Source organism: Ammospiza nelsoni, chromosome 17, assembly GCF_027579445.1.
Source record: "Ammospiza nelsoni isolate bAmmNel1 chromosome 17, bAmmNel1.pri, whole genome shotgun sequence".
Classification (NCBI taxonomy): domain Eukaryota; kingdom Metazoa; phylum Chordata; class Aves; order Passeriformes; family Passerellidae; genus Ammospiza; species Ammospiza nelsoni.
In genome coordinates, this window is record NC_080649.1 from 4,699,518 (window position 1) to 4,726,125 (window position 26,608).

The following is a 26,608-nucleotide window of genomic DNA, read 5'->3' on the forward strand; positions in this document are numbered from 1 at the left end:
TCCATGAGTGCTCCCAGCATGGAGCTTCCCTCCCCTCCACCTGGGCAAGGCACCTGTGGCAGCTGCACTGCCACACCTGTGTTCTGGCCATGCCATCAGAGAGGTTTGAGCTCAGGTGTGATCACACAGATTCAGTTGTCCTGTTGGATGACTCTCTGTAGGACTTCTCTTCTTGGAGCCTTAAAAATTGGTCCATGTGAAGTAGCTCCACCACTTGAAGTTGTCTGTTCCCAAATTCATTCATGACAAAGTGGGAGTATAGACAGGGCTGGACAGCATGGAGTGGATGGGAAATTTTGAGCTTTGTTTGTGTTGAAGTCTCCTCTCTGCTGGTGTCAGTGGTGAAAGCAGAGGCCACCTCAGCAGGCAGGAGTTTCCAAGCCAGGAACCCTCAGTGCTGTTGAGGGGATGAACTTGCAGCATCCACAGCTGTGGAGTCAGGAGGATGGGAGCTGTGTTCCCTTTGCTGTGCCTCTCTGTGTGGTTTGCCTTTTCCTGGTGCTGTCCTCTGTGACAGAAGGTGTTCAGCTTTTCACTTGGGATAGGTCTGTGAAATCTCACACAAGGGCACCTGCAGCAGAGAAATGGACTTGGTGTTCAGCTTGTTGTCACCCTAGGAACAGCTTTCCTGTGCAGAGGAAGGGCAGGGGAGTTGCTTCAAGCTTTTGTGGTGTTTCCTGTTTGAAAGATGCTGGAACAAACAAGAACCTGATCCTGTTGGTTCAATCAAAGCCCACCCACCCTTCTTGAAGAAGAGTGTTATCTCTTCCTTCTTTTCTCTCTGATGTGCTGAACAATTTGTCATTGTAGCATTCTATTAATTTTTTTCCTTTTTATCTCTATTTTTCCAATTTTTGTTTTGCAAATAGCTTCATGGTAGAAAACCTGCATGAAACCTGGTTTGAAATTACCCAGATTCCAGCCAGACCATTGATTTTTATCTTGACACCTATTAGACGTGAATCAAAATTTCTATTTTTTATAACCCATTCCTGGAGACAGGGGAAGTGACAGCTTTGATAAAGAAGAGCTAAGAGCTGCTGAGCATCTCTGCTGAGCCATGTTTAGTGTGAAACCTGTCACCCTGCTCTCCTTTAATTGGGTTTCAGTCATCAGAAGGAGATGAAAGCTTTGGGCTGGTGTTTGGATGCTTAGGTCTCCAACAAACACACAAGCAGCTTTGGTTTCAGACCAGATTACAGCTCAGGTCATGGTTAATCTGCCTACATGGTCTTAGAGTTGCTGGCTTTCCAAGAAGCCTAACCAGAGGAATTCCCTATTTTAGTTGTGGTGTCCCGAAATATCGCAAAGATCTGCTTTATTTGTTCATACAAAGATGAACCAAGTGATTTGAGATGCCAAGTCTTGAACAGCAGGTCTAGGAAAGAGAAATCTTGGAGTTAGTGAGCTGAATTCAGGTAATGATGCCCTTCCATCTCTCTTGCCAAGGCTGAGGACATGGCTTTAACTCCTTATTTAACAGGAGGGAGCTCCTCCTGTCCCTAAAGTCTCACTTTGCTTATGTCTTAGAGACCTTGATGCCTAAAGTAGTTTTTTCGAAAGAGGGGGAGTAGAGAGGAAAGCACAAGAACAGGAATATGTCAGCTGAATGCAAAAGTGTCAGTATTGATCAGTGTGTGCCCACCTGAATGGCCAAGAGCTCCTCAGAGGGAAAAACATCAGCCTTCCCAATTTTTACTCACCCTGTGAATCAAACACCTCGACAGGCCAAGCTTAAAATGACTCTTTTTATAAACACATTGAAAGAAGGTTTGTTAGAGTGAGAAGCCACAAAGTTAAGGATAAGCTTAGAAATTCACCTCTTCTATTGGTGCTGAGCAAATATGCTGAAAATGTCATTATACACTCAGATAAGGTCACTGAAGTGTTGCTAGTTTGACATGTTATTTATTCCCACCTCTGAAAGAAATCATTGGGAAATGATGGGTTAAAATAAAGTCTGTATCATGAAGGGAAAAAAATCGAGACAAACTGCATACAGAAGTCACAAGGAAGTTTTACTGAACAAGAAGATGACTAAAACTACAAAAATGGGAGAAGCATGGCTTCAAATCAAATAAAGATGTAAGAGAAGGGGCTGACATTAAACTAGGTAGAATGAGGGTGATTTCTGACAAATCCTTATCTGCAGTTCTTTCTTGTAAAATAAAATCTCTGACTCCTGGAATTTTATCTACTAAAGGAAAGAAATGTAGAAGGGACATATTAAAGTTGGGAATTTTGAAGAGACAGGTTGTAGAATTAAGGCTCTGAGTGCTTTACACTGAACTGAATCTGTTGAGTTCACAAAGTTGTGTTTGGTGCGTGAAATCTAGGGAGATACAGCTAATAATTCATAATTAAAAATGTCAGTTTGAATGTATTGAGGCGTGGAGTTTCAAAAGTGTTTGTCTCCAAATCACAGAATCATGTAGGTTGAAAAAGACCTCAGATCACTGAATCCAACCTATGACCCAACATCACCACACCATGGCACTGAGCCATGTCCAGGCTTTCCTTAAACACCTCCAGGAATGGCAAATCCACCACTTCCCTGGGCAGCCCATTCCAATATCTGATCTCCATTTCTCTGAAGAACTTCCTCCTCTTACATCCTTTTGTATCTGAATATTGGCACAGGAATTTTGCTGATTTTTCACAAAAGCCCACTTTGTGAGCAAGGGGACCCTGATGGACTGGGCAGGGGCAAAGGAGCACCTGGAAAGGTGCTTTTGGTGTGTGACTCGGACTCCTTGAGCTCAGTATTAGCAAATGAACTAAGGTGCTGATACCTCACCTCTCCACAGCCATATAACATCTGACATCTTTTTGTATTCTGTGCTTGTGTGGGGACAGCTTGAATTATGCCTGAAGGTGTTTTCCACCTCCACACACCCTGTCTTCCAAAACCCCTTGCCTCTTGACACCTAGCTGCAGGCTGCATTGATTTTCCTTCACTGGTATAAAGACTTTAGCATGGATATCACTCACTGGCCAGGTCTTTACTGCTAATGAAAACCTCAGATTACAAAAACACAGGAGATGTAGAGCTGTAGAGAAATGACACCCGGTTGAGACTGCCTCCCTGGTGCCCAGGATATTATCTTAAGGAAAACATTTGAAACCCTGGCTCAGGAGAGGGATTCAAATACTATGAAAAGAGTGGGCTTAAACACACAATTTTATCTCATCTTCTCTACCCTCCTTCCTTTTGATGAAGCAAAAAAACATTTCCAGGAAACCTGAGCTGCTACTCCTTGGCCCATGGTGGGCAGCCTGAGATTTCAGAGAAAGGCTTGGTTTGTTTGTTATCTGAAATGATCTGGACCATCTTCCAGAGGTGCTGGTGGAAAAGTGCAGCTTGATGCCAGGAACAAAAGAGACTGATCAAATCAGTGCTTTTTGGATAAAGTGGGAGGAAGGAGTTGTGAGGAGTGTTCAATTAGCATTTCTTACTGCTAGGAGCCCTGTGTTTACAGGCAACCAAGCGGATGTGAAGTGTTCCTTATGCAAATACTACTCTCCTGCTTTTCCTGCTCTCCCCTACTCTTCCAGCTGAAGAAGAGATTCTTCAAGGTTGGCTGCTTCAAGGAAGATTGATTAAAATCAGCTGCAGTTTTACTTAATTGGATCCATATGCTTGGAGAGGGAGCAGGACTAGTTAAAGTCCTCGTAATTAGTTCACAGCTGGTTGGTGAGAAAAATGAAACTCCAGTTAGAGTTCAGATAAGTGGATCTGTATGGATAAAAGGCAAGTAGATGGGTGGTTTTTTTTTACATTGAGATGTGTTTGGGTTTGAGAATCACCTCTAGTCCCATAGCCAAGCTGGCAGCTTAATCCCTTTGAGCATGTGCATGTGTATTTATGAGGCTAAATGGAAAGCATCTGTATTTTCAGGCTTGTTTCTGAGTAAAAAGAATCACCTGTGCATGCTGGCAGTCAAGAAAACCTAACAGAAAACTGGGAGAGGATCTCAGGATTGACAAAATACAACAAGGGCAGTTTGTCTATGGGAAAGGGTCATGACTTGGCACAAGCTCTGGACTGTCCAGCTTTGACTGCCATGTCCCTGCTCACAGTAGTAACTGGTTGTGTTCAGCCTCTCTGTGAGTCAGCAATAAGACAACAACACTCTCAAAAATGCAGTTTTATTCATACATATTGAAATTATTGATTTTTGCCTATTATATCAAAGCTCTGAAAGAGCTGACTGACTACATAGTGTGGGGACAGTCATCAGAAAGTTTCCCCCAGACAGAAGCTGGAATTTATGTTAAACTTTGTTGTTGGACTGGAAGGGACTGCATTGCCTGTTATGGTGTCCTTGAGGGAAGTGCCTGCTGAGTTTAGTTCTCCAGGAGTGAGATGCCCATGAATGATAGAAGTGCTGGACACCCAGAGCATTCCCGTGTTTCTCTTTCCCCTGATCTCTGCAACCCTTGTGGCTGGGCTGGCCTCCTCCTTCTTTTATTGCTGTATTTTGAGGCAATAACAAAACATCTGGGAGCTGTACCCCAGGGGAAGGTGGACAGAGAACGTTTCTCCTCTTTAAGCATTAATGACTCATTTTATGGTTAGGGCTTTGGCAGCCAGGCAGTGACTAGTTTGGAGTTAAGAGCCCAAGGGAAAGCTGAGGTCATTTAACAGTCTAACTGTTCATTTTGTGACCAGTAAAGAATGATGAATGAATCATTTACACTGTTATAAAACTTAAAAGGACATAGTCAACCTTTCAAGGTTCTCTAATTGGCCTCCCAAATGCTCACATTTTTCCTGGATTATCTCCATACCTTCCCTTTTCACAAACTTCCTGCCCTTTTTTTCTTCATCTGTGCATGCAGAGGTCTGTGTTAGCCTCTGTGGCACAGCTGGTCCCTGTAGAAAACCTCACCTATCTAAGTTCCTTTTTTTATTTTCTTTTTTTTTCTAGGAGGGTTCTTTAGCTGGTTCTGGGCAACTCACTTGGCTTCTCTTCAGTCAGGTACTGCTTGTGGGAAGGTGCAGGAACAAATTTGTGTGTACTCCAGAGGGACTTAATTATGAGATAGAATAACTGAGAGCATACAGGAGGAGATCTGTAAAGAGAAGATGAAGAGAGGTGCAGGTCCAGGAGTGCAGAAGGTTGGATCATATTGTGCTGACCCACTCATCCGGTGCATCGAGTTCATGGGAGCATGTGGGAGTGGATGGGGAACAGAGTGATTTGTGGTCCATTCCACAGATTCCTGGATTTAAACAGCAATAAGCTCATCTTTTACAGGCAAAGCTTATCCTCTATATTTCACAGGCAGCAGCAGGTCTGCACTGACCTAAGGAAGTGTATCTGCTCAAGTGTGTATAGGCAGAGAGCACTCTGGGGATCACTCCACAGTTTTGCTCAAAACAGCGATGGAAAACGTGATAAACAGACATCATGGGTATTAATTTATGACAGCTCAGAGGTGTGCAATGCTTGCATAAAACAGGGGAGAATATTCACACAGGAAGCTGGCTTTGATTGAAGAAGAGGCCAATGAGTCTGGTTCTGGGGATGGCACAGGCAGCTGGGGATGACAGCTGCAGTGGAGATGGGGTGGCACAGTGTGCCAGGGGCAGAGGGGCACCATGGAGTCACCCAGCATGTCCTGGTGGTTGGTCTGGGCAACACCTGTGCTGTTACACCACCTTCACTTCAATTATCTCTAGAGCTGGGCAGGAGAAGCTAAGTCTGAGCTGCTCTGCTGTGTGGGTGTCCCTGTTGTTCTCAGGGAACTGCTGAAGGAGATGTGCTGAAATTTCACCCAAATCAATGGGAGGGAAAAGAGCTTCCCATGTAGTGCACCCATAAATGGTGCTGAAAGGATTATACATGTTGTTTGGGAAAAACCACTGTGTATCTCATGCCACGTGGAATAGGTACTGCAGGAAATCCTAGAACTGGTGTGAAATGGAAGGAGCGTAGAACCTGCTGTGATCCAGCCCCTGGGGATTACGTGACACTGAATTAGCTGGGGCTATGCAAATATTTGTACATGTTAATTCTGAATACATTGCTGTTCTTAGAATTAACAGAAATTAGAAACATTCCACAGGAGCAGAGAGGAGAAGCATAAACATGCCATTTACTTGTAGGTTTGTCATTAGGTGGTTCAAGGAGAAGCTGTTTGATGGCCTTGGTGGCCCTGATAAATGTGATGTGCAATGTGGATGTCAAATGAAACAAGGACAGGCACAGAACAGACTTGCTAATGTTTGTTAACATCAGAGACCACGAGTGCACAGGTTCACATTTGTGCAGGAAAATTTTACCAACATGCCCTTTAAAAAATTTTTTTAAAGGGATTCACACATTGAATATTAAACACCTGAAGCTCTATAAATTCTACTGCCAGAGCTGCCGCCGTATTGTTTATTTCATGCAGCACCTTTCTCAAAGTTCTGCAGAAACTGATTAACATTTGCATAATACATTTAACACGAAAATCCAGAATAAATTCATTAATGTTCTCCTGCCACTACCCTTGAAAATATCAGCAGCTGTGTGGCATCACAAAGCTCATTAGATGAGCAGAGGGGGAGGAAGGGTGAGCGCTGGATTTCCTGAACAGCTCTGAAGCAGGAAAGGTCAGTGCACTGAGTGTCAGCACCTGAGCAGCAGCACGGGGAGCTCAGAGCAGGGAGGGAGAGCTGGGCCATGGGAAATGTCCTGCAGGAAAAGGTCTCTGTTCCACTACACAGGAAGCATGAACTTCAGGAGGTGCCGTCCGTGCTGGAGCAGGAAAATTGAGCACAAAATACAGATGAGGATGCTGCTACACTAAGGAGGTATATGTGTTATGCAGGGGCATAACACGCAGCTGGAAATTGTTCCAGTCCTTCCTTCTGTGGTATAAGAAAGCTGGCTTGGAACAAACCTTGGTTTTGTGAACAGGTGTTGCAGAATAAATGGTGATGTTTTAAAAGTCGTGCAAGGCTTGGCTGTGTGGCACCAGAGCACTAAATCTGGGGTGAGTGCACTGCCTTCATGGGAGTGAGGGGACAGGGACACCATTGGTACTCTTGTATGGTAAAAAGAGCAACAATATACAAAAATTAGGCATTTCAGCTACAACTGCACATTCAAACTCTCAGTTGTGTATTTAAATCCCCACCCAAAACCTTACAATGTGTGCCAGTCAAGTAGTAGTTAAGTGGCAACTCCAGAAGGCTTCTGTGCGTTTCACTGATCCTCAGAATCAGCCTGTGGGTGAATGCCAAGGCTGATGAGACAGAAACAACCATTTTAAAATGAGACTTCACTTTTAAACTCCTCTAATCGTACTTCTCTCACAAAGAAAAAGCAAAGTTTCAGGAAGCAATAAGAGTGACTGTCCCTTTATAGTTTTCTTGTTTTTCTCTGTAGTCATTCAGTGGCACAAATTAGTTTTCAATTGTTCTTTCTTCGTTTTCTATTATTTTTCTGCTGCTTTGAATTCTGCTTCCATGTCACAGAGACAAAACAAAAATGTCATTTAGACCTGTGTAAGGCAAATAACGCTTCACAAGGTTTGTTTACTGAAGCTTTGTGCTTTCTCTCAGACTTTTATGAGTACCATGTCCATGAGTTGCAGCTCTCTCCACATTAGGCTTTGAGCTTTTCATTACTCATTTCCATTTCAGCCTTTTGTTGATGACCCAATTATTTCTGAGTTTTTGATTAAAACAAAGTAATAGGTCACAGTTTCGTGCTGGCCTTGTCTTTGTCATTTCTGTTGTGATCTGGCTTTGTAAAGTCCAAGTTTTCAGTAATATTCCTCAGCAATTTTATTCTTTTGATACTCTGGTCATGGTGCCATATTTTTCCTCTACTTCTTGGTACATGTAAAACTTGACACCATCTCTAGGAGACAAAAGGCCAGGATGTGTCACCCAGATTACAGAAAATAAATAAATTGGAATTTAATAATGTTTTCTCTGAGTGTATGATGAGGGAAAGAGGAGATGTTTCATGTCACAGTGAAGAGTGGGCAGTGTTTGTAATGTTAAAATACACATGAGGAAATGGGGAGATGCTCTGAGCTGAAGCACTGGTGGGGGTGGCAGTGTGCATCAGAAAAACAGGTTTTTGTGAGACCTCTGTCAGGGGGATTCAGCATGTGAGATGTTGATATCTTATCTTACACGTCCCAGAACTCCTCCCTTTGATCAGCCTGACCTACCACCTCTGTGACACTTGGAGGCAGAGATTTACATTATAAAAATGGGTTTTCTCTGAAGAATTTCTTCAGATAGTAGGAAGGAAACTCAACATGCCTCTGTCACTGGGATGTGTGGCATTGCCATTCATCTGGCAGTGCAGGCTCTTGTTGTGCCTGGGAGTAAATGGGGAGAAGTTACACCCCAATAACAGAGCATTTCTGTCAGCACACTCTGAACACAGATCATGACACAGGCCCTTCCAAGCCCAATTTTAGCTCAATTTCCATTTGCTGGTGTTTGATAAGACTTTAAAGAGACATGGATCCAGACAAGTCAGGAGAAAAGTAATTGTTTTTGACAGCTTTCCTAGCTATATTTGAAAGACAGGTAACAGTGGAATCGAAGATGATGCCTAATTTAGGTAGAAAGGCTGTTCTGTTTAAATGAGGATGGACAGTTGGAGTGGCAGAGTAAGTGAAGTGCTGTGAGAAGAGCATCCTATTCATATCTTTTTTTTTAAAATGAGCAGTGAGGGGGTTCTGTGTGTCCAGGAGGGTGTCTGGAAAGCCCAGCTGTGTTCCATGCAGCTGGAATGGGGATCCATCACAACCATGCTCACCCAAGCATGGGGCTCAGCTCCATGAGGAGCTCTGCTGCTTCCTCTGATCGACATTTAAACCCCACATTTCCTAAATGATGCAGCAGCTCTGTGCCTGTTCTTGGCATTTTTGGCAGGACATTTAAAACAAAATAAAAATTCCCTGGAAGCTGTTGTGCATGTTGGACATGACAGAAGATGTTCAGCTGAGATTGTGACCTTTCAGAACAAAGACTCTGCTTTTGAAAAGGGGGTTCATTGTGCTTCTGGCTCTAGTAAGATGAAAAACTTGAAAAACCAGTAACATGAAGGCTGTGCAGCAAGGATGAGCTCTCCAGAGGTCCTCTTGTGTATTTTTGGTTGTCTTCCAGTGGATGCATTCTTTCTCTCTGTGTAGTGCTACCACAGTTCCAATCAGTAGTAATTACAGAAATTTTCTCATTTCTATGAGTAGAGGGATGTGAAAAGCTGTTGACAGCAGTCTGCAAGGGAGCTCAGCTGTGGAGCTGCTTTCCCTCTAGATCCATCACAGCCAGAGCTGCTGACCTTAAGGTGATTTCCCAAGGAGTCAGGGCTTGCTCAGAGGTCAATCTGTCAGTGTGCAAGGAAAAGTGTGATTAGATATGTGTGAGCTCTTATGATTAATATTAACATGGTGGAGCTGCCTGAACATTTAAATGCAACACTGGGGAATTTAATTTTTTTATATATGTATATATATATGTATTTGCAAATGATTATTAGAATGCATGTCAATGTATTTAAATGTAGACATGACTTGATGTAGCTGGGTGTAAAATAGGACTATCACCTACATTGGCTCAACAGCATCCAGCTGGAGTGTGGTCAGAGGGATGGCAGGGGGGGAAATGCCTGCTCAGGAGGGAGAACAGACACTGGGTGTGGGCTTGGGCATTTTCCTTGGATATAATACAACCAGCATGTCAGACTGTGCCCATCGGGCTCACAGAAGCTGAAATGAAGGAGGGGGAAGTATTGGAAACAATCCTTAGGATCCTCTTCAGGTGATGGAGGGAAGGAATAGTGGTTGTATGACATGAAATGGTTTCCCCAAAGCTGCCAAGTGGCTGTGCCATGGTGGCACACAGACAGTAATTTCTACAGTCAGTTTGAGTGTTGAATATCAGTGTCTTTTGACTTTCCTGCTTTCCCAAGGTCTCTGACATCTTCTGAGTGTGATGCTTCTGTTTGACACTGCTTAGAAGACAGATTTGTGTCTGGAGATTTTTGTGTGGTCCATTCTCTCAAGCATCCTAGAGGAAAAAAACCACTGGACATGCTGCAAACAGACCTGTACGTCAATTTACCAAGTGGATTCCTCCTAAGCCTACCCTCTCATCCTTCCCATTTTAGTTCCTTGGCTGTTTCGTTCAACTTAATGCTCATTACTGATGTTTTCTGCTTCCAGGGGATCAAAAAGATAGTCTGAGTCCTTTAGATATGTGTGAAAGTTAGAGATGATGCCCTTCTACCAGTTTACTCAATGATAACTTGAAAACTTGTGTCTGGGCAAGGCTGCTTCTGAAGTATTTATTTCTTCAGGCAGGCAGCTCAGGATAATGTTGAATTTGCTGGTTGGAGCAGTTAACTCAAAGCTCTTCAGAATCCAATAGATTGCCCCATAGCCATTCCTCTTATTGTTTCAGTTTATCCACAAATCTCTCTTACTCTTGTAAAATTGAAATGAAGATGAGACGACTGTCCCCATCTGAAAAGATGTCAGTGCTGCTTGAAGTCTCCTTGCACTGGCAGAAAAAACAATTGAGCTTTGAGCTTGAACTGAGAGACAGATAAGATCACCAGGAGATTTCCACAGCAAATGCAGAATATATTCTTCTCTAATGGATTCTTAGTGCTATCTGGCAAGTAATTGAATTGCTTGGGTTTGAAGGGAGAGGGGACTGGGTTGGGGTTTTTGATGTTTGAAGGGAGAGGGGCCTGGGTTGGGCTTTTTTGATGTTTGCTGGGTTTTTTTAAAGCTCCCAAATTTTGTGAAGATAGGGAGTAAACCGTGTTTTCTCTGCATGACACAGGATGTCTGTCAGACATGGGGGAAGCTAATTAAAATGTCACAATATGTACATGAGGGTGATGAGGCAGAAAAGACCGATCACTTCCTTGGTTCTAGGAATCTGTCTGTGTCCCTGCTACTTTCTACTCACTGTGAAATCCGTAAGTAATTCATGCTCTGGGGGTAGGAATGAGGCCACTGGGTAAATCTGGCCTCTCTCCCTCTCTCTCTCACACTGGAATAAAGCAGAAAATAAATTAAATCCATTCTTGCTCTGCTGCAATTACCAAGGCAGTCTCACTCCAGCTGGGTGACAGCAAAGATGCTGGTTCCTGCTGGCCCATTATAGCCAACACTGGTGTGCTCTGCCAGAGGACCAGGGCTAGCAGAGGTTAGCACTGGGGCAAACTGGGGGGGTTCCACAGCCAATCTGTTTCAGTGCACAGCATCTGAGGGGACAGAAGCAAAGCAGCATTCGCCTCTTTCCCATCCTTTTGTTTAAAAGTATGTCCTGGAAAGCCAAGGGAATGATGGAGAGAGATAATAACACACCCTTTGGTGTATTCTTTGGAAACACTCAAATGGCCAAGAGGTGGTCCAAGCCTTACAGCCTGCAGCATTGAAAACCACTGAACAACCGCAAAATGGGAAAAAAGGAAAAAAAAAAAAAGAAGGATGATCATCAGGGAAATTGCTATAATGGTAAGATAATTAGAACGCAGAATGATTAACATTAGTCAGTCTGCTGCATTGGCAAGGACTGTGCAAGTTGACATAATGGGCCTCTTCCATATCAAACATGCAGTTTTCAGCATTCAGTTTAACACTTTCATGTGACTTTAATAGAGTTCACAGCTGAAACAAGCATTTGGTGCTCATGTAACGTTGCGCAGTACCTTTCCTCTCCTGTGGCTACTAGAAGAACCTTCTTTTTTTCCCTTTTGTGCCTACTAGTACTGAAGGATAAAAGCCACTCTCACCATAGAATTCTTCTACATTGTTTTGAATGACAGCTTGACATGAATTCCTAGGCATTTTCTTCCTGTTGTGCCTGATGGAAATGAACTTCCCTAGAAAAAAACAAATTCTGAAATTTCAGAACATGGTTTTCCTCTTCTCAAGGAGAAAATACAGGAACTCAGGATATCGTATACTGATATTAAAAACAAATATTTTATAAAGTCTACTTTATAGGGTCAATAGGGTCAGAAGACTCTCTCTGCTTATCATCTTTAATATTTGCAGATTCCTCTTGCCAGCCCTTGTGTGTGGGCAGTTGGATTTGCCAAAACTAAGCTGGTGCAAGAAATGAGATTTAGCACCACATTGAATAGCTGTTTGGAGTTGAGTTTGGAGCAAAACTTGGAATGCAGAATGACCTCAGTGGTCCCCATCTCTAGTAATCACTGCTGACCAGTAAACATTTGTTCTCCTGTGATTACCAACTGACTCATGTATGGACCAGGGCACTGGATGTTTTCTCTCCCTCCATTTTCCCAGGATCTGCTATGGCTTTCCACTTGCTGTGCTTAGACATGGGCTGCTGTCTGTGTTTGTGCTGGGGCACTTCTGGACACTACAAGCTTTCCCCCACCTTTGCTCATTCTGAGATCAGGCACATCCTTCATTGCAGCTGTTAAAATCTGCTGCTGTGCGGTGGCAGAAAATCCCTTGATCTCAGTACTGTGTTTATTTTTCCTTGTACCCCTTTACTATGAAAATAAACCATCTTTTTTTCTGTAAATGTTGGAGAGCACGGTGCTCCCCTCTCTGCTCGGTGCAGGGCCCTCAGAAAGGAATTGCAGTCACGCAGCTGTGCAGTGATATGGAGAGCCTGTTTGGGGTGGTTGGTATTTTGTGGATTATTTTCTCGCTCCTTCTGACCCTTCCTCAAATGAAATTCCTGCACTTCATCCTTGCTCTGGGCTGGGCAATCAGCAGCCACGATCGAGGGCTGTAAGGAGCCAGTGGTCAGGCATACAAAGCAGCTGGATTAGGGCTGAGCAACCAGGACTAATGGGGAGCAAGGCCAGGAGCAGAGACAGAAATATGGCAGAATAAGATTCATTAGGGATCAGATGCAATAACTGTAAAATGATGAGAAGTTTATGATCAAAGGCTTACTTCGAGCATTTTAATGACATAGTCATTTAATCCGTTTAAAGCAGATAGATAAGGAGTTAAGTGAAATCTACAGCAGCTGCCTTTCTGAGCTGTTTATGAACCTGTTCCAGGCTACAGATCACTGTGAAAGGCACAGGATGGATGCTTGCTGTAGTAATTGAATAGTATATAATGGGCTACCAGCCTTTATGGGCTGATTTACATATAAGGTTGGTAAAACTTAATGCAAACACTTGTGGTTTGTGTTATTAGTGTGCGTGGCTCCTCTGCTATTTTTAAATGTGTGCTACTAGCAAGAGTATGGGAGGAAGGAAAGAGCAGAGTTGTTTAAAAACCTTTCTGTGCCAGGGTATTTAACTCCCAGTGGGTGTATCATCCACCACAGACTGTTGTGGTGACAAGATTCAGATGGGCTCTGACACTCAAACCACCTGGTCATCAACCACAGGAATTATGCATCTGAGAAAACCCAGGAGGGTCAAGGGGGCACACAAATTCTTTCCCATCTGTTCCTTCTACTGTTGCACTTTTGCCACCCTCTGTCTCTCTCTTGGGAACCCTCACCGGTTACTTAACTTCATTCCCAGTTTCTCTTGACAAACACTTAAAAACTCTGATGGGACGGTTGGTGGCATTTTGCCACCTGTGCCCACAGAGTAAAGCTCAGCTCAGTCCCTCATTCCCACAAGCTTTTAGTCTCCTGGACACCACAAATTACAGCTGAAGAGCTGCATATGCCTGTGGACTGCACCTTTTTCTATTTCTCAGGTATTCACTCTCCCCTTCAAAACTCTCCAGACACACACATATGGGTTTATAACAGCACTTACAGCTCCTGCATCCCACCTGCTCCTTCCTTTCCCTTTGATTAAACCCTTGGTCCTGTGCACACACTGCTGTGGAGAAGCAAGCAGAGGGGGCTCTTTCTCTACTCACAGCTCAAGGCTTGTTGAGCTGCTGGAAGCAAAGGAGTTGCTGCTGCTGCATTGTTTAAGGCCATGTTACAGCCCTGGCTGTGCGTGATGCAGACACAGGATCAGAGCTGCGATCAGCTGGTGGGGAGCAGGGAGAATTTCCCAGGGCTCCAGGCCATCTTGTTTTCTGCTTATACAGAAAGTTGCTGTCCTGCAGTGGTATCGATTAGTTTTAAAATAGGAAGGTGATAAATGGAGATTTCAGGTGGTTCTGGTCAATGTGACTGCAAGGGATGGAGCCATTTAAATCGAGTCTGGAATATCTTACCTTACCTCATGCTGCTTTTCCTAGGAGGGATCTGCTTATGGCTAAGAGGAACAGTGTGCTCCCATGGAGGGGCCTTCTTAGCTTTCTTTGCTTGTGCTTGTGCACAGGAACCACCTGCATCCTCTTCCTCCAGCCACACCAACTCCCTTTTTTCTGCAGTGTTTGGGATGCCTGTCACAGCTGCTCAAAGGCTGCTGCATGTCTGAGAGACCAGCCAAGGCTGAAGGTTACAAATCCCTTGCAGCATCCCCTGGCAGCCAGGTTATAGATCAGGGTTTAAGCAACCTTGGGTCTGCTGTCAATCTGCATGTTCCCATTTCCTCAAAGAGAATTGGAAAATACTTGTCTGGTTTGAAAATAAGTGAAATTTGTCTTTTGAAATAGCAGACAAATCTCTCATTACTCCACTCCCCTGTTGCTCCCCTGTGTCCCTGTGTTTTTTCAGCTACCGTTCCTTCTCAAGAGCTTAGAGACTGAGCACTTGAGAGTTCACTCGTAGAAAATAATATACAAAAAACTGGATTTTAATTCATCTTCTGCCTTCAAGTACCTTGTTCTTTGAGGGTGCTTGTTGCACTCTATTTACACATGACTGTTTCAGAGGTGATAATGCTTTGGACTGGCAGCAGCTGCCCAGATGAGAACTGGCAGTGCAGCACAATGACTTACCCGCAATAAGAGTAGTTCTCCACCCCCAACCCTCTGTCAGGAACACTGGAACAAGTTTTTAATCTCTTGAATGCAAAGGTTGTCTGGTCTCTGTGGTATCACACAACCCATCCCTGACAGAAGCCCAAATTAGCAATAAGGTTGTTGCAAGCAAAAAAGTCAGAACTCAGGCTCTCTTCTTCAGTTATTTATAAATATTTGTTATGTCTGGAAAAGTAAAACCTCCATGTAATGTTCATGAGGGGAGAGGCAGGAGAAAAAGCTCAGCAGCAGCAAGAGGAAGATGGTGCCAAAGCAGAGCTGGGGATGTGGCTGGGTGGTTGGCAGGGCACAGGTCTGGCAGGCAGGAGGTGATGCCATGTCCAGCTCTGGTGTGGGTGTGACTGAGTGTAAGTGGCTTCTGTGCAATCTGTAGATAATATCCCTGAAATGTGGTCACTTGTGCTGTGAAGGAGATGCTCAGGCCCTTGGCCACAGCAGTCCTTGTGTTGGCACAGTCTGGTTTGGATATCACAGAGGGAGGGAAACAATTCTGAAAAAAAAAAGGTTTTTCAGTATCACAGTTCCTTTGAGCATCTATTACATCTGTCCAAATCTACCAGGTTTGATCCATTGTCAGATTCTGGCACAGTTAAATTTGCCTGGAGCAGCTCTGGACTTCTTTGGGCACAGCTGGCTGATCTTCACAGAGGTTACATGGACTGCCCAGCCTGGCAACCCAAAATTTGCTGACCATCTCACCTGGCAGAGCAGCACTCCTTGTTCTTTGCCAGGTGGTATTCCATTCTTTTTCCATAGGAGGCTATCTCATTTAACAGCTTTTGAGAGAGGCAAGCACATTTGTGTGTGGCTTAACTTAATATACAGGCGGCAGAGCTGAAGTGAAGGCACTGATCAGTTCTTACAGTTGAGATAACATTCAGAAAACAAATTAGAGTTTGCGGTTGGTACGGATCCAGGCAGAATTCATAAAATTGAATAGTATTTCCAAGTTGAATGTGGACAGGCTTATTATGGATGCAGAGAAACCAGGCATGTATTGAGGAACTAGAGATATTTGTGATTTTTTTTTTTCTTTTTAGTATAGAGAGGCAACCATGTTATGGTCTCCTGTATTTGTAATTTGGGTTAGAATTACTGGCAGTAGTAAGGAGGTAGTTGGGGGGAACAAAGCCTGAGAGCAGTGGGCTGGGTTTTGTCTGTTGCAGAAGACCAGTGTGTAGCTGGCTGGTGAAGCTGGCTTTCCCAGTGTGGCAGCTCATGATGTTCCAGGTCTTTCCTGAGGGCAGAACCATAATTTTTTATCTGTCTGAAACTGTGCTTGAGGCACATGAAGAACCACAATCATGTTGTTACTGTGGCTTGTGCATGCTGGAGCAGAAATAATATGGGATTACAGGGAGAAATTATGCTTTTTCAAGGTGTTTGCTTTTCTGCTCCCCTTCCACTCTGCAATCTTTCAGGTGCCCCCCAAAAGTGCTCAAGACTTGATGTCAGGTGCTGCCTTCACAGGGCAGCTGTGGGAGGTGGGAGACTGGCAGCAGGATGTTGGGTGGAAATGGGAGAGATAGTTTGTTAAAGCTCATTTAATGAGAGCGAGCACGTGTGCAGAATGGTTATTTTACAAAGAATGTGTACACGCGGTCAGGGGTGTTGTAGACAGAGATATGTTCGTGTTTTTTGTGACTTGTAGAGCTTTTACATCTTAGTCCATCTTTATTTCTCTCTCCATCATCTCCCAGAAAAGTAGTTCTTAAATTGGCTTTACTCCCATTAAATCTGGATGGACACTCCCTAATGTAAAGCCTAGAGATCAGAAAAGATTGCAGGTGACAAATCTGTTTCCATTCTCTGTTTTTTTTGCACTCTTAAACACCAAATAAGCCTTGTAATTTTCCGATGAGCCGGATTACATCTGTATGGATCAGCATCCACATGTTCAAGTTGTCATTATGGCTGTTAGAAAGACATTTCCTTCAGGGAACAAAGCACAATCTCAGTGGCTGGGTCTTAAGCATCATTCTGATTTTCCATCACCTGAGGATTTGAGCAGCCCTGCCGCTCTGGAATATTGAAATGAACATAGATTTGAAAGTATTTTTATATTTAGAGGCATTGATTCTAATAAAATTTCTCTACAAATTAAAACTCTCCTTGAAAAAGATTAAACTGTCAGTGATAACATCTAAGTTCTTGTTATGTCTAAGAGGAATAAATGCTGAAGTTACAGAATTGTCTGGAGGCTTATAAAGTAAGAGGGGGAATTAATGATATGAGAGAGAATGGATAAAAGTATTGGATAACACTTTTTTTTTGAACTGGGGGAAGTGGAATGAGTTGAATTAAGAAGTTTATGACCAAAAAGAATACCCATTAGTCTGATATAACACAAAAATACAGTTTTAAGAGAAATCTGCCCAGTGACTTGTGGTTGCTCCATAGACTCTTTTTAATAAGATATCAAATATTGATTTAAAGACACTAAGTAACAGACAATGTATTGGTTTCCCTGGTTAGCCATCCCTATTAAAAATATATATTATTTCCATTTCATTGGCTTCACCATGAAGTGAAGCTATCAGGTTCTCTCTATGCTTTTGTTTGCTACATTAAAGAACCATTTAGTGTCAGATTTCCACCGAAAACCCAGATCAAATTGCTTCTGCCTTCTCCATAGCAGATAAAATAGTTTGATTTCCATTAATTTCTCAGTGGAGGATGTGTTTTTTTCAGACCATGAATCATTCATGGAAATCTTCTCACCACTTTCCTTAATTTTCAACAACACTCTCAGGCCTGCACACCTCACCTGGGTGTGTTATCACTGTAGGGGTCTCATCAGTGCTGCCTTCAGGGACACTATTGTTTCTTTAGCCCTTCCTGCTCAATGATACATAAAGATTCTGGCTGTTCCTTGTTTTTTTTCTCCACACAGCATTAAATTAGAGGTAACCTTTAGTTATTAACTGTGGCCTCCTGACAGACAGTGTCTCCCAGAAAGTACCTGCTGTGTTTTGTGCCTGTGTTCTGCTCCCTGGGATCTCTCACGGTGTGTTTGAATTCATAGGGAATGATTGTGCCTGGCACAATCAGATTTCTAAGCTATCTTTGTGGGCTTTATTGTTTGCTACAATTCTGCCTTTGTGTTATCTGCGTATTTTAGTAGGGTTTTATTATTTTCTTATATATCTTAGAGAATGTGTGCTGCATACCATTGGCCAAAGGAGCAATTCTTGTTGGGAAAGTAACAGGGAAATGTCACTATTATTTCATCATCTTTTGGGCCATTTAAAAACTGCCATAGTCTGATTTTGCATCATGCTGGTTTTAAAAGAAAATGCGATTTTGATACCGAGGCAAATATATTACAGAATTCCTATTCTGTTGTGTCAACACAGTTATCTTAGTTAACTGGACTTGAAATCTCTTCAAGTCTGTTTGACAAGACCTGTTTTCCATGAAATTGTGTTACTTGCTTTTTCCGATATTTCCTTCTAATGGACTTACGTATCAGCCCTGTCTTGTGAGTTAAGGAGATTCAGTTTGCTGCATTCTGGAAGCTTCATGAAAAGCGAACAAGGCAGCAGATAACTCGATCTGTATGAGGCGAGCTGGTTAATCTCATTTTTCAGTCTTCACAGTCTATTCACCAGCCTGTGCTGTCTCATTCTGACTGCAGTAAAACGTGCAGATCAATACTGCCAATGGGTGATTAGCAATTTGCAAACTCCAGTAAGTGAATACATCCGAGTCGAGGTTTAAAGTTGGAGAAGAAAGTGGAGGAGGAGTGATTGAGTGGGCTGAAATAATGAAAACAGATATTTCCTCTCAAGTGAAATGTAAGCATTGTTGAGCTCTGTTAAGCAAGACGATGGCAGAGATTTGTACTCCTTTCACAGTGATTACAGAAAATAATATTTTTTTCTGAAATTGCTAACATCAAATATGCTTTTCCTTTATCACCCCTCTTGATCTTTTTTTTCTCTGCTGTTGACCTGCTGGAGGATAAAAATGTCTAAATGTATGCAACTGAGATGTTTATCGTTGTTCTTGAGGCCACTTTTTGCTTCAGTCAAATGAATTCCAAGGTGCTTGTCTACTTCTCAGTTTCAGGCAGAAAATCCCTGCTTTCTGTCAGTATATTCCATACCAAAGACAATTTTGGGGCTCTGCTCATGGAAACAACTCAATAAATACCTTTAGCTCACTTGGAGACCTCGTACCACCAAAGAGTGCAGCTGAAGTAGCAGTAATTTTAAGGTATTAAAACTGCATTAAAAACAAAACAGTTAACTGAAATATAGAAAATTACCAGGTAGTTCCTACATAGAAGGAAAATTGCATTCTCCCTAGCAAAAGTGGTCTGACCCCTGAAGTTCAGGGTGACTGTGTGCTTAAAGATGCCATCTGAAAATCTGTGGTAAGAGAAGAACAGGAGGGCTCTCTTTCAGGTTTGCTCAAATGAAGTTGAAAAGATTCCTTCTCATCTGCAGCCAGGCTGTCTTTCCAAGTCATGCATGTGTTGTCTAATTAAAACTTAATGGGAAGGAAGCAACTACCACAGTGCAGGAGCTTGTTGTGGTAGCTGTAGTGTAAGGCTGAGCTCTCCTCTCCTCCCTGGATTGTTGTACAAAGCCTGGAGAACTGGGTTCTCACTGAGAAACACCAGAAAAGTAGAATTTCCCCTCATCCACCATTTTGTTTCATAAAAATGCTGTGATGTATGTTGGCAATGAGGAAAGTGATGATAAAATCAAAGCCTGAGTTTTATACAGCAGGAAGTATTGTGTTTTGAAGGAGGTTTTGTAGGGTCTTAACAGTTTAAAGATTGACCTGGCAGTCATAATTCTGGAAAAACCTGACAGTGAAATTTAAAATCATTGCCCCTTCACATCTCTTTGCAAAATGTGCTGGTTGCTGTCCAGTCCATTAGCACAGTGACGTAAAACTGGTGAAATAAAATCCAACTGGAGGCAGGACAGTTGTATTTCAGACCATTAAGTCATGCACTGAGGATTGGACAGTTGTACCTACTAAATATATTTCAAGGTAGATTCAAATTGGGTTTGGCTCAATTTCACAGCAGTCTAAGCCTGAATAAGGAAAATGTGTTGTTGGAGTTGAAGTGATGTAAGTCAGGTTTAGCATGTTTGACAGAGACATTTTGCTAATGGCTTGGTGATCCCAGTGTGACTTCTTAAAGCATTTTCCCATATCTTTGGTTCAAACTGCATTTACTTGAAAAGATATGAATAGCAATTGAAGCATTGGAGGCAACCAAGAAGTATTTTCCCCCAGGGAAAGCCAAGAAGGGATGTTTCAGCAGATGGTTGTGCTGATGGAAGTCGCCATGTGAACAGTCTCACCCAGCACACTGGGTATGAAATGTTTGGAGGTGTAGTTTGTCACCTACAGAGAAATGCAGCTGAAATGCACCTATGCAGCTGAAATTGTGAAACCTGTTCTCTTGCCAGAGGTGGATTTCTCTTTGTCATAGGAATAGAAGAGTTTAAACTGAAATTGTGCTCCATTGCCAAGGCTCAGGTGAATTCCTTGTGCCATCTGTGGATGGCTGCTCCTTCTCTCCCCTCTGCTTCATCTTACCCTGTGATGTTACAGCTTGAAATTCCCCCCTCACAGCCCAGGAATTTCCTCCTGTGGAGGCTTTCTGGGTCTTGTCCTGGTTGGGCAAAGCACAACCAAGTTACCAGCTCTTGCTTTCTCAGGCCATATGTAACTAGTGAGGGTATTGATTTAGTTTTGATGTGATGTAGTTTATAAATATGCATGAGGATTTAGGGTTATTTAACTGTGCTTGTTAATTCTCCTTGCATTGCTGACTCTTCTTGTTGAGGGTTTCTTTGTATGCACAGCAACCTCCTCCATGACAGCCCTGTTCTCACTGCCTGGGACATCTTGAATGTTTGTTAATCCCAAGTCTGGAGAAACTTTTAATATTCAAGGAATGAAAGGAGACAAAGTGATGCCCTTCTGCATAGGGACCAAGGGAGAAGAGTCCAGCTCTCCAGGGAGTTGGGTGAGGAAACCTGGGGCAAAAAGGTAATCATCACAAGGTGAGGAGGAGGAAGGAGATGGAGATCTTTTTCATGCTCCTAGAGAAGGGGAAAATAGCTCTTTTCATCAGGGATGCTACAACTTGCTTAAATTTAAAAAACAATTAATAAAATGGTGAAAAGGAAGGGAAAGCCAAACATTTGTCTATTTGCCCTGAGGAGACAGAAGAGAATGTACCACTGAATCGATATTTGGATGTCTTAGACACTCAGGTCTCTTACTTGAGAAAGAGCAGAGCAAACAGAAGAGGGTTCTGCCTGCTCAACGCAGCTGAGGGAACCTGCAGTGACTCCTCATGGTGAGTAATGTAGGTGACTGCATGGATAAAAGAATGATATGTACATGAGTACATGTTTTTCCGAGATGTTGGAAGCTTTCTCATTTTCCCTCTATGCAGTTACCCATTACTAGAGGAATTCCTACCTGTACCTGGTTGGACTTTGTGGTGATATTGGGGGATATGAGCTCTCCCCAGGGGCAAGACAACCACCACATCACTGTGAAGAGACGGTGACAAAATGAATGAAACCTGGCAGTTGTGCTGTAGCTGCTCTTCCCCTGGGTGTGTGGCAGGGCCATGTTTTGTTTCCCTCCTTTCCCCTGTCAGCCTGGCCACAGCAGAAGGTGTGTGGGAGGCGGTAACCTGCACAGGGAGAGGCTGCACTGCAGCTTGTTTAACCTGCAACACATTTGCTGTGAATCCCACTCAGACCCTGCCCAGCTGCCCCAGGAGACTGTCAGAAATGAGTCCTCCAAAGCACTTGTGTCTGTCATGTTTCTGTGTGATGGGAAAAGGAATTTGACTTGCTTTTTGAGTGGAAATGCTTCCAGCTTGAGGCAGGAATCTGGTAATGGTGGTGGGTTAGCTCAGGGGGCAGCCAAGGCTGAGGGTGCTCATTCATTCACTCAAACACAGTGGGTTTGCCTTGTACCCTGCCAGGTTAGAATTAGATATGCAAGGACATATAATAGTACTTTATATACATTAAATTACAGGATCAAAATGTCCTGGTGCACTTAAAGCCTTTAGGAGATTCAGCATTGCTGTTGAGGTTGACCTCAGCATCCAGCCTGTGCCATGTGTTTGCTGTACAAATACATAATGTGATTGACAGCGCTTCTTGTCACTTGTTTTTCAGGCTTTTATATGCTCAGATGAACTTTGATGCTTCCATGAAGGCTTTTACATAATTTTTAATTATGCATCTTTCTTTTTATACCAGATAGTATCTTAAAAAAATACCCGTAGAGGTTTTGCTTTTTGCTAATGAGATCCATTAACTGGAAAATCCTATTACATTGCAGTTTCACTTTGCTTTATAAAGTCTTGAAAGCAGGACCTCTGCTGTCATACTTCACTCTGACTCCTCCCTTCCTATCTGGATACTGAGGGTCCTGGTCTAGCACAGCCAATTTGTGTTGCTTTTCTCCTCTAGGATATCTCCTTTAAGTCAATCTGAATTCATTCCAAAGTAGAGCTTTACCAGGAAACACAGAATTATGGAGGATTAAAGCAAGATTTAAAGAGCATTGTCAGGAAGGAAAGCTTTGAGTGGCTGAATATCTGAATTGGAGTGAATACTACAAAAAAAACCTCAAGTGTCTCTTGTCTTTCTGGTCTACTGAACAGTAACTGTATGTGCATGTTGCAGAATAAAAAAGAGAGCAGCTAAGAAATAGTTAAACTTTTTGGTAAACTGTGTGTACTTCTCTTGAAAACCTAGATTTGGTCTGACATCTCTCAACAATATTCTCAACCAAAGTTACTTGATTTGTATGGGAAAGTTGATAGAATGTTTTTTTGAAATTCAGATCTGTGAGAGCCAGCATTTCTCACATATAAAGTTAAGACTTATCTCTGAAAAGGAATTTTTATAACTCACACTATAAGCTCTTTGGGGCTGTTTTCAGAACCTATGTGCTTTTTATTTTCAGTGTCTTTATCACAGGTTTTTGAACCAGCACAGGTCTCCTCTGCACGCTACTAGACTGTAAATAATAGCAACTTTTTATGGACTTTGTTCTCAGGAAAGACAGGAATCCTTGACTTGAAAAAACTAGTGTAGAAACCCTGGAATTCAAGTCTCTAGGTGGTAACAAACCATCCTAGAGCAGACTATGATTTTCCTCCATTTCAATAAAAGGAAGAGCAGCAATTGAAAAGGACAGTGAACATTTGGATGCATTTTTTCTTTTAGATTATCTCAGCTTCATGCCATTCCATGTCTCTCTGTCCTGACTCTTAACCTTCTTGTCACGTTTGTTTGCATCCCAGACCTCATCTGAATGCCTCACTCAATGCAAATTACAGTCTTGCATCCTCCAGGGAAGAACACGTTTGAAAGAGATACAGAAAACAGATCTCCTTTTAAAACTGTACCTGAAGGGCTTCCACACCACTGCTAAGGCGTTTTATTTTATTACTCCCATTGTAGCAGTGTCCAAAATGTGTTACATGTTGTACCCAAAGATATGGTCTGGTGTTAGAGCAGTGTGATTAGGGTGATTAGAGCTTTTTTGCCTGTGATACAGCCTAACTCCAACCACCTCCCTGTCTCACTGCTAATTTGCTGTAGATGCTGCAGTGAAAGAGGCCATAGGGAGGAATATCAATGAGTGTGGATGGTGTGGAAGATCTGCTCAGGAAGGAACAGAAAAACCCCTGTAGAAGCCTTTGTAGGAGGAGCAGCTGTTCCAGGTGGCCTTGCTGATGGGGAGGGGAAGGTGATGTGGGATTACTCACTGCTCCTAAGAGCAGGGATGTGGAATTTGTTGTTCTGGTGGAGGAGAAGAGGCATAACTCAGGCTAACACAGAGTGTCTTCACTGTTGTGGAAGTGACTGACGTGGGTGTTCAGGAGGCCTGAGGTGAAAGGTTTCCTGAATCAAGGTGTATGAGCAAGAGGTAGCACCACCTGGGCAAGGAGAAAGATCTTCCTGTTTTGCAGAAGAAGTAGCAGGTGTTGTGCTAAGAACTGGCTAAGATAACGATGGAAAGGTTGCCCAAGTGAATTTCTGCTGCCAGGTTTCAGTGTTGTGTGTGTGCAGATGCACACAAAAAAAACCACATGGAGAGAGAAAAAGGGTAGGGAAGCGCCATGAGACCTGGTGGGAACAAATGAGCCTTTTCCCAACATCCAGCACCTTCTGTTTTTCATTTTTTTTCCCCCCCAACTGTTTCTGATGTCAAGGAGGCACATACTGGCAAAGCTACAAGGAGCAGGTGGTGGTTGTTGCTTATTTGTTAGTTAGCTTTGTCTCATCTTTGCAATCCATTTTTGTTAATACAGCTCCTGTTCCACAGGCTTTAAAGATCCCTTGGTGTGGTTATCTTGTGTGACAGAGGGAGCTGAGGCTGGTGAGCGTGCTGTGCTTTGTGCACTGGGTACACAGGGAATTCTTTGGGATGCAGTTTACTTTGGGTATTACTCTAATCACTTTAATGAGCCTGAGCAAAGAAACAAAAAGAACAAAACCAAGAAACAGAATTTCCATTAAAATGGCATTTCCTGAGGTGGGATTAAGCTTTCTCAGGCTGCCTTGTACTGGGTACAGAAATGCCTCCAATAGCCTTTTGTATGAGAGAGTTGAGTAACCAATTTTTTTTTTCTTTAAGCTGTTAAAGTTAAAATTTAGGAAGATCAGGAGAAGCTGCCCACCTGAATAGCCAGGCAGACTCTAGTTAATAAGCTACTACAACAAGAGCTGTAGTTGTGTAGTTGTTGGGGACCTTGCATGTGCCTTTCATGTGATAAATTCCAATTTTGCCTTCCCGCTGTTTTTTTCTTCTCCATTTTTGAGTGAAATTTCTGATGGGTATTGATGCAGGACTAACAGCAGACAATTCTTGACATAAATGCTGAGCCATTAACTGTAAGCTGAAGATAAACACATTCAAAGACAACTTCTAATGATATGTGACTTGTCTGCTTTCATAATTCGGTGGAAGCAACGGGGTGTTCATTAGCTGTGTGCAAAGCCTGTGTGGCTGTGTTTACCCACAAATACCACATGTTTGCAGTGAAGCCAGACAGTCATTCCAGAAACCACCAGCCTTGGGAAAGGCATGCTTGAGCTGTGTAAAGGATCCATAGTCAGGAGGAGGAACTGAATCCCAAGAATAAACCTGCAGGTTCCCAAAAGCAGTGTCAGCTCTTCTAGCATCAGAAACCTGGATTTTGCAAGAATTCTGTAGCTGGAGCCTGACACAGTGAAAGACCAGCCAGAAACCTTGAGTAACATTTTGTCCCATTTTGTCCTGTCTTTGGGGGATTCAAGATGTGCCCCCTCTGTTTTAGTCCAGGATTTACCCAAGTGTACCACCAGGCTGTGCCAGCAGTGGAGTCCCATCCTCTGCTCAAGAGTTCAAAAGTTCAGTTTTGGACATTGACCACCTGCATATACCCAATTACCTGCTGTGTGTTAGTGTTTACAGTTTAAGCTACTCTTGTGCCTACAAGAGGTAGTAAATGGAAGCAAGAGCATTCCCTGGCCAGCTGGATGCTTTTCAAACACGTGTCTTCCACCATTCCCCCAACTGATGTTTTATGTTTTATATCTGTACATAAGAAACTTTCCCATGTGTCTCCTACAGCTAGATGCAGTCTTTATTTCAACAATTCTTCCAAGGTAACTACTGACCCATTTAAAGCTGATATAATCTACTAAGCTCCTTATATGATTTCTATTTAAGTTCTCCAGTACTGAATAACCTGTCCCAGCCCAGAAACCTTGGAGATTTCTCTCTTAAGAAGTCATCATGGGAAGAAATTCCTTAGCTCAGGAGGCAGCAGTGTTTGGGTGGCTCTCTGAGAGTCGTGTGAGAAGGAAATTGTCCTTTCCTTGAAGAGCTTCCAATCCCCAGCCTTTTCTCAGCAGGGCCAAGTACAAGCTGTTGTTTTTGCCAGCCAGCAGTGATTAAGCTCAGCTGTCCATATGCTCCACCAGAATTTATTGTGCTGCTCAGAAATCACAATCTTTTAAGGCTGATAGATACCAAGACTGAAAAAATGAGGTACTTAAGTGCGTGTCAGCCCCATCTATGGGTTTTGATGATTTTGCTTGCCAAACTGTTTAACAGAAGGAGCTTGTGAGGATGTGAAGTCAGCTGAAAATCCTTTACAGTGCCTGCTGACATTGTATCCTGACAGTCAGTACCATTTTTTGGGATGTATGGATTTCTTTAATTTTATTAGTGATGTTAGATGAACATATTCACACCAGTGGAGACTATTCCCTTTGCTAGCAGCTCTACCTTCTGATCAGAAATACCTGCAGCAGATGAAGAGACCTTAAATGGAGTTGTTAAGCACTGAATGTTTCATCAAATGTAAAATGGTCCACATGGTTTTAAGTACTTTATTCTTACCTGTGTGCCTGTGAAAGTGAGTGGAGTAGAGAGAAAAGCTTTTATAGCTCCTGGAGAAAGACATCTCTGAATTGGGACTGTGCAGTTTTCAAACAACCAGGAGGAGAGATGCCAAAATAAGTTCATCCCTTTTCAAGGTGCTGTCACTGGCAGCTTTCATTGTTCCTCTAAACAACTCCTCTTCTAAAGGAAAAGTTTCTGTTTTTCAGAGATTAAAGCAGTCCTGTCTTCATTCATTGCCTTGGCACTTGACTGATTCTTCCCTAATGGGCAGATTACTTAGGAAGTTTTTGAGCTGTAATTTCAACACGTAGACCAACATGCTGACTGTTTGGTGATAATA

At 42.9% G+C, this 26,608-nt stretch overlaps 1 protein-coding gene across 6 annotated transcripts in view; it reads left to right on the forward strand.

The window, feature by feature from the left end:
• The window catches only part of MAD1L1 (mitotic arrest deficient 1 like 1), a 347,684-nt gene that overhangs the window by 193,907 nt on the left and 127,169 nt on the right, over positions 1-26,608 (forward strand). The gene's annotated exons all lie outside the window — the stretch shown is intronic.